Consider the following 14,959-nt stretch of genomic DNA (forward strand, 5'->3'; position numbering starts at 1 on the left):
TGGAATTTGGTAATGATTTGCAAAATGATGACAATGTAGAATTGGAAATTGAAAAAGAAGAATTAGGAAATGCGATGGAAGATGGAGGCTTACAATACGTTGGTGGTTATATAGCTCGTAAGTTTCCTGAATATGAATTCCTTGGAACTGCAGCGACGAAGGGAGATGGTTCGTGGATTGGTGCCATAAGTGCAAGAGATGGAACGCTGTTGCAACCAAGCGAGGAGGAATTTTTGGTGTATTTAAAAACAATGAAAAAAATATTTCTCTGTTATCACGGGGAAAAATATTTAAAACTTGCAAAAGGCGCCACAGATAAACTGACTGATTTAATTAGCGAGTGTTTTAAAAGCAATAACATCACATTACCAATCGAAGTTATTAAATTTTTTGTTAGATGTCGTACATTCTTTAGAATTCGTGTTTTGAACAGGAGTATTAGTTCATCAAGAAAAGCGCAAAATAAAATGCAAAAGCTCGCAACGTGATATAGAACATAATTGAAGCATATACTTTGTATATATCATTATTTATTTTGTAAATTTAAACTGTCTAATGCTCAACAAATTTCAGTTATTTACATCATCAAAAATATGTTTGGTTGTTTTAATGTAATAAAGTTATGTATTTGTTATCTTACTTTTATTTTCCTTAAAGGAATAAAATATAAATCTCTAAAAAGATGAAAAAAAACAAAGCAGAAAGAATAGTTCCTTTATTTTCTTATGGAAGTTCCACAGCTTACTCAGGCACGGCATGGTCTGAGTGACGTCACCGCTCTGACCCACCACAACTCCCACCATCCGGCTACCTGCGCACTACGGTGGCCTGAGAAGACCTCTTTAATCTATAGACCTTGGATCCTGTAAACTCTCTGTTTAGCTATCAAACTTTCGTGAGAATAATTTGAAGACAAGATTTTAATTCCTTTTGCATACGTATGTCCAACTTGCTGCCATACGTGACTGCAGAGAAACAGCAAAATGGTCAAATTCCCCGACCAGGATCTGCACACGATTTCGCCTCTCTCACGATCAAGTATCTCCCCTATTGTTTTTTTTATTTCCTTCGGTCCTAAGGAAAGGTCGTTAGGCTTCCTATTAATCTTAGCACTTAAAAAAGTAATGATTATAATCCAAAACACCGTAGAGATAGTGAAAGCTTAATTCACGGCCAGTCTTGCTGATTACCATGTATGGCTTAGGTATGCCAATTGTCTTACAATGAAGACTAACGGCACCGATAGCTCAGTATATTCTGTTTCGCGCTATGTTTTTCATACAATAGAAGCTATATATATATATATATATATATATATATATATATATATATATATATATATATATATATATATATGTATAGCACAAGTGCACGTAACCTGTTCTTTTTTTAATACATTGTAAGTATCATGCAAGTACGCTGTATATTTATGAGGCGTAAGTGTATAAGGGTGTAAATTTCTATTTAAATGACTTTGCGGATCTATAAAAACATTTTTCATATATAATACAAACGTATGTAAGTACGGGAAATCTATAAAAACACGTTTATGAAATTATACGTGAGCCCTGGGCGCTTCATACGCGTATGCTCTGAGGGTTTTCAAACCGAATATGGGGAAAGCTGTTCCAGTGCTCATCCATGGTAGCAATAACAAAAAAAAAATCCTTCATTTTCGAGAAGGATCACTCCTGCTTTACTTTTCAAGCAGAGCTGAAATTAATGTTTAACGGAACAACATTTTTTTCTTGAGTTACACGAAACACACTTTTGAGTGATGAAGAAAATGCCGTGAGTCAAAGCAAATAATGTTAATTACGCCTTTCCTTTTGTGTGGTTCCGGTACCTGAGTTTAGAGAGGTCCTGGGAAGACGTGGCGAGAATATTACACAAGCAGCAGAAGCTATATGATTCGCAACTGGAAGTCTGGAAGGCTAAGGTTGGGAAGGCATCGCGTAGCCTCAAAGACGTAAGTATTTCACTTTAAAGACAGGGAAGTATATACGAGTATATGTATATATATATATATATATATATATATATATATATATATATAGTTTTATATTATATATATATATATATATATATATATATATATATATATATATATATATATATATAAAGACAAAATCTGCTAAGTAAAGGACGACCTCAAAAGGCCTCTCAGCACTCCAGTGTTTCTCTTTCCTTCAGTGGTTTTGTCTTTATTTATATATTCATCATGTTCCATATTTTAGTGATTCAGTTATACATATATATATATATATATATATATATATATATATATATATATATATATATGTACATATATGAACATACACATATACTGTATATACACATTCTTATATATATATATATATATATATATATATATATATATATATATATATATATATATATATATATATATATATATATATATATATATACACACATATATATACATATATACATGATGCAGTAAAAGGATTCTTGCATTAAGTATCCCTTACGGCTGAATCGAATTATTTAAAGGCGCCTGTCTCACATCCTTAGACAACACTCATACAACTTTGTAGGTATGTTCAACAGAGCACTCCCCGTAATCATTACATTCATTTACAGTTTGAGACACATTGTAGGATTATGTATCTAGTCTTATTTGTTTCTGCGCAGGCCCATTCGAGTCGTCATTCATTCCATCCATAATTTCATGAGTATCGTAATTGACTCCACAGAAGAATTTTGACACTGGTTGAAAGTAAAAAGAAAACAAACAAAGTATTTAGTTTTTCAAAGGTTGCAAAAAAGCTTACGTAAGTAATGCATAATAGTGAATTATGCAGCAGTATTACGAGAGTTAGTATTAACAGTTTTAACAGAAATGGCACTAACATTGATTAGCTCGAGGGTTTATTTAACAGCAATAGTAGGAGTGGTCGTTAGCAGCGACAGCAGACGGAAAATGAGAAGCAATATTAATTCATTCAAAAGGTGCCTTCAAAGTTGCCCAAATACCCACAAATGAAAAAACTGAGCTAATCAAAAGGAGGTACAACAGATTTCGTGATTCTTTATTCATTAAAGCAGTTTCCCTGCTTAACGATATCCTGGGATCAGATTTCTGTTAAAACTGGATTGTATTTTATTTATTTTTTAATCTCTTCAAGAGAATTAGATTGGGCAATGACGCCCAAAGGAGACGAATTTCGTAGGATATAACTTTAATGTTAATTATAGTTATTTCACGAAATGATCTCAGTACTTTTCAACCTCGAAAGCAAAATAACGGCAGCCATCTTGAATAACCTTCTCTGTTATAGACTGAAATTAACAGATGCCATTCCTGATCCTCCTTCACTTTGGATATAAAAACTCAACTCCAATTTCGACCTACTGTAGCTCTCTCGTCTCTATTCAGGTGTACATGCCTGACATAATGGTAACAAATGATAAATATTACAATAACTTCCTCTCTTGCCCTTCTTAAGGTGTATGTCTGTTACATGGCGTCACAGGGATGAGTTTTTGGGGGAGATGTTATTTTGATCACAGTAAAGTTGAAACTCGCGTTTTCCTTGCATTCTCGTAGGTTCAGGACACTATCCAATGGATGACTGAAAAGATTAGACTACAAGAGGAGATCTTTTAGTCGGCCGTCGAACAAACGAGCGAAGAATTAAAGCAAAAGTGGCTAAAAGACAACAGTTGGAAAGAAGAGCAACTCCAGATCATTGCCCAGAAATACAACTCCGAAGAAATGGAAGAAGAGCACCTGAAGCAGAAGGCTCATCAAGAGCACTGTCCGTCAGGAGCCAATTCGAGTGAGGATTGCGAAGAAGGTTTGAGATAAAGAATGAGGAATTCCGTGACAATTTTATGAGGAGTTTATACTGTGCATTTTATCTCATTTAGATGTGACGTAAGTGTAAAAATGAATACATGATTGCCAAGCTATTGATCACTTTATATCCCCCGAAAAAAAAAACCTTTAAAAACCTGATTTAGGGTTAAACGGAATCCTTATTTCTACATCCATAAGACTTCTACCCTAATTTAGATGGAAACCTAAACCTCTTCAAAATGGAACTAATAGTATGAGATGAGATGCTCCTAAATATACTTCACATAATGGTTCTCAGAAAACAAGAAACTACTTTTCTGAGGTACAATCAAATATAATGTTAAGAACTAAGTAAACTGATGTAAAACTTGTCGTCTCTTTCTTATGAACAAATTTTTTAACAAGTAGGAGTAGATTTGGAAGTTTATCTTGTTATTTCCAACAGAACAGGTGAAACAGTACATAAACAAGAAAATACATTACTACTTCTGCAGTTGCAGTCATTAAACTATCTGTGCATGTGTTTGGTTAAACAAGTATACACTTGTTCCTACTTCCTTATGAATGAACAAAGTCCTTGAATAATCTATATATATGTATGTATGTAGGTATGTATAAGTCCAGAAAAATCAAGGCTTTGTTAATTGGCCGATATCTTACCATACTCCTACTCAATGAATCACCGTGCAATGTCCTTGAGAAATAGTAAATTGTATATATACCATTTCTTTCATAAATATATATACTGTATGTGTACACTCACACACACACACACACACATATATATACATATATATATATATATATATATATATATATATATATATATATATATATATATATATATATATATATATAAAATGAAAGAAATGGTACATATACAATTTACTATTTCTCAGTATTGAAGGAATGATTGTGAACATTCAAAGCATGACATTACACGGCGAGTCACAGAGTAGGAGTATGGTATAGGATATCGGCCACTTAATAAAACCTTGATTTTTCTGGACTTACCTCGTCCTTTCAGAATTACCTTCTGGTAACCTGCCATTTCATTTAATATCAGAATGAGAGCAAATGAGTGCAACACGACCTACTTCATTTGTGTTCAGTGCTATCTGATTTTCTAGGCCAACAAGAGCGCAACTGGCAAAATTCAAATATAGATGAATACATGAGCTTTATTTTTTGGATCATCAGACAAGAGAATTATGAAACGTAATGAAACAATAATGTAGTCATCTGGTTGGCCCCCATAATTAGTGTTCCATGTGCTTAACAATATGGTTAAAATGAATTTAAGGGCCTATTGGAATTCTAGTTATATGCACGGGTCTGCGAAAGTCATGTTTCCAGCTTCCATGGGAATGAATAATATATTCGTTAAGTCTTGGTCTTTTATTGTGTTACATCACAAGCATTATTATTAAGAATAACGTAACAATTCTTTGGCATAGCAGCATAGCAGTTGGACGGTTTTGTATAATGAGTTATTTTTAGAAAGATTTTTGATAATAACAATAATGATAATAGGCCTATAATCTATGATAATAAAATCCGAGTGGATCTTGTTTGTCGCCCCTTGGGGTGACAGTAGGGGAGAAGTGACACAGCCACCTACTCCCTGCAAACCGGCTTGTCCGCCCCGGGTGGGGTTAGGTAGGTAAGGGAATGGGAGGGTAGGGGAGACATCCACCCCCTCATGCAAACCGGTTTGTCCGCCCCGGGTGGGGTGGGGTAGTTAGGGGAACGGGAGGGTAGGGGATACATCCACCCCTCCTGCAAACCTGTTTGTCTGCCACGGGTGGAGGCGGGGTAGGTAGGGGAAAGGAAGGGTAGGGGAGACAGCAGCGCCGTTCCAGAGCGCATAGCGCGCGTTAACAAGCTCGTTTTGTTAATAATAGTGACAACGGACAAGAACAACAGCAATAACAGTTACAGTAACAAAAGCACCTCGATAGCAACATATTTAATGAAGTCCGGACCGCCTTATAGTTGGAGATACACTTATATTTCCCAATTCTTAAGGAACATCAATTGAAAACCATTTCAGTAACCACGAACATTTAAAACGTTAGTACATTGTGACATTTTTTTTCTATAGATTCGCCGTGCTAAGGGACACTTCGTCAGCAGTAAATCTGTCTTAAAGGAAAAGTATACTCCTCGACAATAGACTTCTTGAAAGTAATATGAGAGTAATTCCCCATCTACAAAAAAAAAAACACGTAACAATGAAGTATAAAGCTAAAAGCATTGTTGTAAGGTTGTTAGTTGGTTGTTTCCTACCAAATGACACTCACTGCAGCAACAGGATTTGGTGCTTTAGCTGCCACGCAATAATGACTTCAGTACAGTCATGCATTATTTCTACATTTCACATTTCTTACCAATTGAAGTTTCTAGTCCAATCAAAAGCGAAAGCGGTAAATGAATATAACAAACATTCAGATTAAAAACCAAGATATTCACTTTTTCTCATTGCATAATTATTTTTGTTCTCATTTCATGAAATCTTCAAAATCTTGATTTTTCTTACATTTCTGTCAGAAGTTAATGAATACAGTACAATACCTACAGTCCCCAATGCCAGCATAACTTCATGAAGGAAATGTTAACATGATACATAACAGCAACAATTCTATTGATAATGCCCAGAAAACCTTTTTGAAATCTCTTATGCCATCATTGTAAGTGAGGCTAGCGTGTTTATATAAAAAACAAACTCAAGGATTACTGTGTCTTTTTAAGGATTTTGAAGGAAGGAACGATACAAATCGCAGGTTGAATAGACAAAGAAAGATAATAGGAATGTTATGAAGGTAAACAGTGATTTAGGTCAAAATCCGTAAAAATTCTTTTAATCAAATTGATACTTTCCATGTATTTAGAAAACCAAACTGATTTTACTGGTTAAAATTATATCGCCTTTATATACGTCTAGAGTAGGCCCAACATGTTCATCTGCCTTACCAACAGCCATAAGAAGTTTTCTGGTTCATAACAGGGAATATACTGGCTAGTAAGATCATTCATCTTAAAATCTAAAACTAAGAGTAAAGGTAATTCAGTTGTTCTCTTGAAGGTGGTTTTGATGGGTCCTCTTCAGAAACGAATGATCAATCTCGAGGGTCGTTCGTGCATTTCCATCTGAACTCTTGTCCCCATTCGTGAATCCACAAATTGGCAACTAGAAGTGAAAAAAATTCGTTAGGCAATGAAAATATTTCAGTGTCAAAACCTACAATTATTATTATTATTATTATTTGTCGTCAGATTGATGTATGTTTCTCTCTCTCGGGGGAGGCGAAGTTTGCCCCCGTTAAGGGCGACAAGCTTGCGCAATAACACTTCCCGAGCAGCAGAACATCATTATCTGCCTGAAGAGGATGGAGGTGAAGGATGCCCTTCGTAGGAGACGCACCATATTATTATTATTATTATTATTATTACAGATTTATTGACAGAAATTTACATCAAATGGGGAGTATCAGCACGCTAATATACGTACTAACAAATAACAATATATTCTATTCAATACACATAATATATTTTTTCGGTCAATAATACAAATTATTTGTTTCAGTAAAAGTTAGAAAACTTTTGAACAGTTCTAAGACGCACGCCATTATAAGAAAAAAAACATACCTGATAGTTTACATTCTTGATCCGAGCATCCCTGATTTCTAAAAAATCCTGCAATTGTCCTGATGATGCAATGATAACCCCTTGGACTTACAAATAGTACATCCGTTTTTTGCTATAAGCAAGTGGCGTTAGAGTACCTTAAAATGTTCCCCAAAATTCCGATATAGATAGTTGTCAAAAACTAGATCATGAAATGTGAGATGTCATGAAAAAAAGACTACTAGGACAAAATGCTCACTCCCTTTTTCTCCAAGAAGCACAGGACAGGAAGCGTGGACAGTAGTGTAGTCGCCCTCGCCGCTCCTTTTCAGATTGAACCTAAACAGAGCAGACCCTCGGCCTCGTCTTGCCGGAATCGCAACACAAAGAGTTGGGAAAACAGTCGATCGGCGCGCCTGCTTTCACATCATTCAGCTGAAACACAAAAGAGGAATTTAAAGCAACTAAGAGCAGTTTAAACGTATCCTATCAATGATGAAGACTTTTAATGAAATATTTCGTTGTACAAGTTCACTGAGCATGATTATCCATTCGCCGAAAATACTTACAGTAAGATTAAGTCAAAATTTGGGAAAATCATTTCACGACGCCTCCTCAGGAAATCATGCTTTAGATTTTTCTGGAGATCCTTATCCAGGTCCGGGAAGGAGCTGATTAAAATGGGTGTGATGTGTTTTATTCCTATTGCTCTTCACTTATGAAATATGGCTAAATATTAGTTAAGACATCGTTTACTCCAGAATTTCTATTGAAACACGACCACTGCTCACTCCTATGTGACGTGAAAAATAATGAAAATATAAAAAAATAATACATATTTAAAAGTTTACTAATATTCTCAAGAATAACAGTAATGGGGGGGAGGGGGAGGTCGAGGCGGCAGGTTTTGCCCCTAGGGACGTTATGTACCGTTCTGAAGCCAGGGCCAAGGAGAAAGGCTGGACGTTAGCAATCGGAAACGTGTACTTCATTATCAATAGGCTATCGTTGTTACACACAGGAAAAACATGTTTTCATACAAATCTGGTTTAATATATATATATATATATATATATATATATATATATATATATATATATATATATATATATATATATATATATATATATATATATATCTTACAAGAACAAGTTTATTCTGCCAACGTTTCACATCATCATGCATCCTCAAGGCTGGAAATTACAGACAATAAATACTTAAAATGTCACTTCCACAATGGGAAAAGCTTCTTTAAAAATTTTAACATTTTAAACATTTACAACTACAAAAAATTAAAACAAGAACTTGAAAGGAACACCTACCAAGGCAAGAGCTAAAAAGTGACTAGAAAGACAGGAGGAAATAAACAAACGAAAGAAACCTATAACGAACGTGGAGAGTAAACAAACAGGCAGTTATGCTATAAACAGTTGTCTGGACGACGATTGGGTGTTTAGTGTTGGTACATTAGTTTTTATGAAAAGCGACTCCAACACCATCAACTCGTCGTCCTTACGGGCAGATCCAATAATTTTAAAATCATTAATATCCAGTAAGTCAGTCAGTGAGTAATGGTCCAATTCCAAATGTAATTCATTATCAGTAAACCATTCATAAACGTAGAAACGTTTAAAAAACTCAAATACAAAATTTTGGTCTAAAAATTTCATTCTACAAGTGCTATTTTCCTTTCTTGCCATGTGAATATACATGGCAGAAAAAATTTTTCCACCATTTCCGTCATCTTCGAAGTGTGACGTCATCATCCGTTTCTCGGACGAATTTCCGCCAAAATCCAGCACTATCCAACTACAGTACACTTTTATAGTTAGCGGCAGGTATTTCGTTTACAAGTGATCTGGCTGAGCGACGTTGTTGCCTCCAATCTGCAAGCAATTATTCCCAAGATCACACTTAACAACCATAATTACCCCTCTCAATACACACGCGAGCTTCCTGAACACCCTATATGTACGCAAGGTTAAAAAAAGAAGAGAGAAGTACGAGGGTGTTTAACATTTTCACTTGCTAGGCTATGCTACAAAATATAAATAAATCTAAGATGTAACAGAGATGGATAAAGAAGGAGGATGACCTTTGAGCACAGGACACCTCAAATATTTGGTAAAGATGTCAAAGATGAGAAAACCTACAGATGTTCAAACAGAATTCAAAGACGCGCCAATTAAAAATAAAAAAAAGTCAGTGACTGTGAACGCCAACAATGTTTAAAGAAAACTATACGTTTTGAGTGATAGATAAAAAAATGTCAGCTTGAAGGACCTAATCAAGATCAACATTAGGACCTCCAAATTGAATTGGAGTTTTTTCGAGTTGAAGTATAATTTTTTCCTTGTCGCACCCTTTCTTATTCAAATCACGAATTAATGCGGGAACATTTTAGTTATAGCTTTTACAATGATATAAATTAGTTACAATAATATGGTCCGTAATCCTGTCTGTACTACATTTTTCTTACGTTTCATGATTTTTCTTTATTTCCACTGACTTGAAAATACTTCCTGAACCCATGAAACAATGTCATGATAAGAAAGAACACTACTATAAGAAACTACAAACTATGTAAGTTCTGCAATATCTTTGATATATACCATGAAATACAGTGCTACAACTGTCAGGAACTGCAAAAACCAATGTGTCAGAGAGCCTCTACTAAATTGACCGAAACCTCACCAAGATACGATACAAGAGGGGATGAAAACAGCGAGCAGAAAACTAGTAAATCCGTTTTATATAAAGCTCTGCAACTAACTCCAGTAGTGTAGTGTGCCCGCAACTATAAACTCTAAGGAAACAGGAACTCGAAGCCACGAAGGAGGCGTTTCAATGCCATGCACAGACAACAAACAGATGTTTGATTGATACAGTTTATAGTTGTTCTGTAAAAAAAAAATCAACTTGTGCAACTGTAAATATTCTGTAAGGGCGTCAAATCGCCTCTCCATTCTTGTGTTTCGCTCTTCATATGTACATTAATCACGTCATATATGTTACTTGTTATTATTTCAGATTCTTTATGTATCTCATTGTATGCATCATTGTACGGCCTTTCCGCCGATATGTATACCTGCCTTTTACATGTTCTGTAATGCATTATACGAGTATATGTCTTCTTACGCCTGTTAACAAACACAACTTCTGTATGGACGTAGTGGGGGGCCCCCAGGTTGCCCGCTACCTTTCCATCTGCTTTCCGCATTATAAACACCTGTCGAGAATAATAAACGATCAGTCTTTCACTTCTGACATTTCTTGAACCTCACACTGGTGACCCCGGAGTGACAGGTAATGCGGTTTTGGTCCAGCCATTAATGGACTAAAGATGGCCGCAGCCTACATCAGAGAGCATTTAGTGGAAACCGTGCCATTTTCCTGGGTTTTGGTGCGTGAATAGTAAAGATGTTGGAAGCTGAACTTCAATGTGAACCTGCGAGCATCATCTGTATGCCCCTCTCTCCAAAGCCAGACACGGTCAAACTTCCTCTGTTTTCGCGGCACAACACAGCATCATGGTTCCTGCATGCATACATGCACTTTTGTGTGGGGAGCATCTCAGACGATGCTATAAGATCCGATGTCACCACGACGGTGCTCCCAGAAGAGGTGTTCAACAGAATCTCCCCCTGGCTCGACATGCAACCGGACAAGGTCACATATGCGGCCTTGAAGGATAAACTCATCCAAACTTACTCCATGTACGTGACCGAGAGAGTGCAGTGTGCACTCGACCTATTATCCCAGTCCCTCGGAGAAGCATCACCCAGGGAAGCCTGGGACAAACTATGGGGGTTGGTAACACTGCCAGGCCGCGACGAAAATGGGAGGAAGAGGAAGGTAGATTTAACAAGAGCGATCTTCCTTCGGCACCTCACCAGGAGGTTAGGTGCCAGATAAGAGATGCAGACACCCTCAACATGGACGCCTTAGTCAACGTCGCCCAGAAAATACACAAGGCCACCAAGGCTTCGAAATACGCTGCTGCCCTCGCAGCCACCGCCCTAGGAGTGTGAGAGGGTGCAAAAGAGAGAGCAGGTAGACATTGCAGGTTTCTTCATCAGAGACGAAATTTCGAAACAGCACCTTCTGGTAGATAGGGAGCAATGCAGTTGGTCTTCCTGCCATCCAAGGAAGATTTAGAAAAGATACCTGACTCAATGCCCTCCCTCATAGCAGCAAACAGAACTCCCATCTGCACGTATGGCACTATAACCCGGACTATCTCAATTCTGGGCTGCAGATATCACTGGCCCTTTGTCATCGCGGAGGTCAAGTTCTCCCTGCTGGGTGCAGATTTCCTAGGGCACCACGGACTTCTGGTCGACGTCGGAAGACAACGCCTCCTCGACATCAGAACCTGCCACTCCTGTCAGCCCTCCACCAGACCTGGAATGCCCGCCATCTGCTCCACAGCCCCCAATGGCTACACATCCCGCCTACAGGAGTTCCTGGACGTATTCAAACCAGAGCTACGCCAGTCACCTGGGGCTTCAGCAAAGCACGGCATCTTCCATCATATCACCACGACAGGCCCACCGACCCATGCCAAGTTCCGACGACTGTCCCCCCAAAAGTTACAAGATGCCAAACAGGCCTTCGCAGAGATGGAACGGATGGGCATCTGTAAAAAAGCATCAAGCCCATGGGCGTCTCCCCTCCACATGGTAAAGAAGTCTGATGGTTCATGGAAGCCTTGCAGGGACTATCGGCGCTTGAATTTACTGACAACACCAGACCACTACCCCCTCCCTAACATGCAAGACCTGATGGGTGCCCTCCACGGAGGGAAGATTTTCTCCAAGATGGTCCTGCTGAAGTCATACTTCCAAGTCCCTGTGCACCCCGACAACATCCCAAAGACCGCCATCATCACACCCTTCAGGACTTATACATTTTCCTATTCCACCTTTGGTCTCAGGAACGCAGGTGCCACATCCCAGCGCCTGATGGACACCATCTTGGGGAATCTGCCTTTCTGCATTTGTTATGTCGACAACATTCTCATCTTCTCCAAGTCCCCAGAGGAACGCCTTCGCCACATCTGCACTGTCCTGAAATGTCTGCAGGACAGCGGACTAGTCATCAGGTTCGACAAACCCCCTGACATCAATCCTGAAGGGCAAGCCAAAAACACTGACCTGGGAGGCTCCGCAGTAGCAGGCATTCGTAGAAACAAAGACAGCCCTCACCAATGCCAATACCTTGACTCACCACAACCCCTCAGCTGCCCTCAGACTGACAACGGACACCAGCAACATCACCTGCGGCGCAGTACGCGAGCAACTAGTGAACGACACCCCCCAACCCTTGGCCTTCTTCAACCACAAGTTTTCGCCAGCAGAGACCCGCTACAGCGCCTTCGACAGAGAGCTGCTGGCTATCTACTAGGCCATGAGACACTTCAAGTACCTGCTGGAGGGGACTGAATTAACAATCCTAACAGATCACAAACCCTTGGTGCATGCATTTGCAAAGCTGGGAGATGCATGGTCTGCAAGGCAACAGCGACACCTGACCGCCATCTCCGAATTCGGGTGCACCATAAACTACGTCCCTAGCAGGAAGAACCCAGTAGCCGACGCCCTGTCGAGAGTACAAATCAATTCCCTTCACCTTGGCATCGACTACGAAGACCTGGCAAAAGAACAAGCAGCAGACCCAGAGACAGCAGGCTACAGGACGGCAGTAACGGCTCTTAAGTGGGAAGACATGCCCTTAGCAAAATCGAACACAACTCTCCTCTGCGACATCAGCACAGGCCGCTCCCTCCCCCTAGTACCTACCTCGAGGAGGAAGCAGGTGTTCGACATAGTCCACGGTCTCTCCCATCCATCAGGGAGCACTACAGCATGCCTCATGACTGACAAGTTTGTCTGGCATGGCATCAACAAGGACGTCCGACAGTGGGCAAGGCGTTGCATCCCATGCCAGGCGAGCAAAACATCCCAGCACACAGAGTCCGGGGTCGGCGGCTTCCCCTAGCCTCGTCAGCGCTTTGGCCACATCCACATCTACGTCGTCGGGCCTCTTCCATAGTCGGAAGGAGCCAGATACCTCCTGACGGTCAAAGACCACTCCACCCACTGGCTCGAGGCAACCCCCATGGAGGAGGAATCAACAACGTCATGCACAAAGGCCCTCCTATCCAGTTGGATCAGCTGTTTCGGAGTGCCAGACAGTATCACTACAGACAGGGGTCTTCCTGTCAGAGCTCTGGGTCTTCTTGGCACACCTGATGGGTACAACACCACACAGCACAACGGCCTACAACCCCACAGCAAACGGCATGGTCGAGAGGGCTCACCGCTCTCTTAAGGCAGTTCTCATGGCTCGTTGCACTGACGAGAGGTGGAAGGAACAGCTCCCCTGGGTCCTACTAGGTCTCCGTGCCGCACTGAAGGCAAATGGCGATGCCTCCCCTGCTGAGAAAGTCTATGGGGAGACACTGGCTGTTCCCAGAGAATTCTTCCCGCCTTCAGCCGATGGCGCCGACACTCCCTTCCCGAGGTTGAGGGAACTCACACAGAAGTTTGTACCCTGCCAGAAGACCTTCACCGACAGAACCACCACCTACAGCCCACCTGCCTTAGACTCCTGCACCCACGTCTTCGTCAGGTTGGACACCCGTCGGCCGCCCTTAACCAGGTCCTACAGGGGGCCCCATCGAGTCATCAGGCAGGCCACCAAAGCATACCTCCTTGACATCCACGGGCGGGAAGACGGGGTCACCATCAACAGGCTGAAGCCGGCATTCCTGTTGGACAGCGAAGTAAGCGAGGAGGCAGGCAGGTGCCCCAGAGTTCCCCCTCAGTATCTCCCCGCAGACACACCTGCTCTCCCACCAAAGTGGGGTCTGGGGCGGCCCAGGGGACACATCAAGCCAACCTCAGACGTCAATTCCACCCCACGCCTACAGTTCTCCAGGAGTAGGGGCCCTCTCCAACTGCCTCAACGTTTGTGTGATTAATGTTGTTTCATCCAATAATTGCTCCTCTGATTATTGTCTTGGGAGGAGTATTTGTAAGGGCGTCAAATCGCCTCTCCATTCTTGTGTTTCACTCTTCATATGTACATTAATCACGTCATATATGTTACTTGTTATTATTTCAGATTCTTTATGTATCTCATTGTATGCATCATTGTACGGCCTTTCCGCCGATATATATATCTGCCTTTTACATATTCTGTAACTCATTATATATGTCTTCTTATGCCTGTTTACAAACAACTTCTGTATGGCCGAACAGCAGCTACCCAAATAACAAAGCCCCTCAGGTCGCCGCTACCTTTCCATAAAGAATCCATACCTTTAACCACCCACTCTCCTTCCCAATTCTTAAATCAGACACAACAGACCCGACCCAGACAACAAATCAAAAGCCATACCATTCATCTCTAGATGCTGACTCTTTTAGAAATCACTCCCTCCCTATCATTCCATCCATCACAATCAACACCCAACAAATACACAAAACACATACAGACACAAGA

General features: G+C 40.1%; 1 long non-coding RNA gene across 1 annotated transcript; it reads right to left on the minus strand.

The window, feature by feature from the left end:
- Nucleotides 1–5,206: 5,206 nt before the first annotated feature.
- Nucleotides 5,207–8,243, minus strand: LOC136848190 (uncharacterized). The gene is made up of 3 exons (XR_010855968.1): nt 8,020–8,243; nt 7,710–7,885; nt 5,207–7,013 (listed from the first exon to the last, which is right to left on the minus strand). It is a non-coding gene; the product is annotated as an uncharacterized lncRNA (long non-coding RNA).
- Between the last annotated feature and the right edge of the window lie 6,716 nt (nt 8,244–14,959).

Source organism: Macrobrachium rosenbergii, chromosome 2, assembly GCF_040412425.1.
Source record: "Macrobrachium rosenbergii isolate ZJJX-2024 chromosome 2, ASM4041242v1, whole genome shotgun sequence".
Classification (NCBI taxonomy): domain Eukaryota; kingdom Metazoa; phylum Arthropoda; class Malacostraca; order Decapoda; family Palaemonidae; genus Macrobrachium; species Macrobrachium rosenbergii.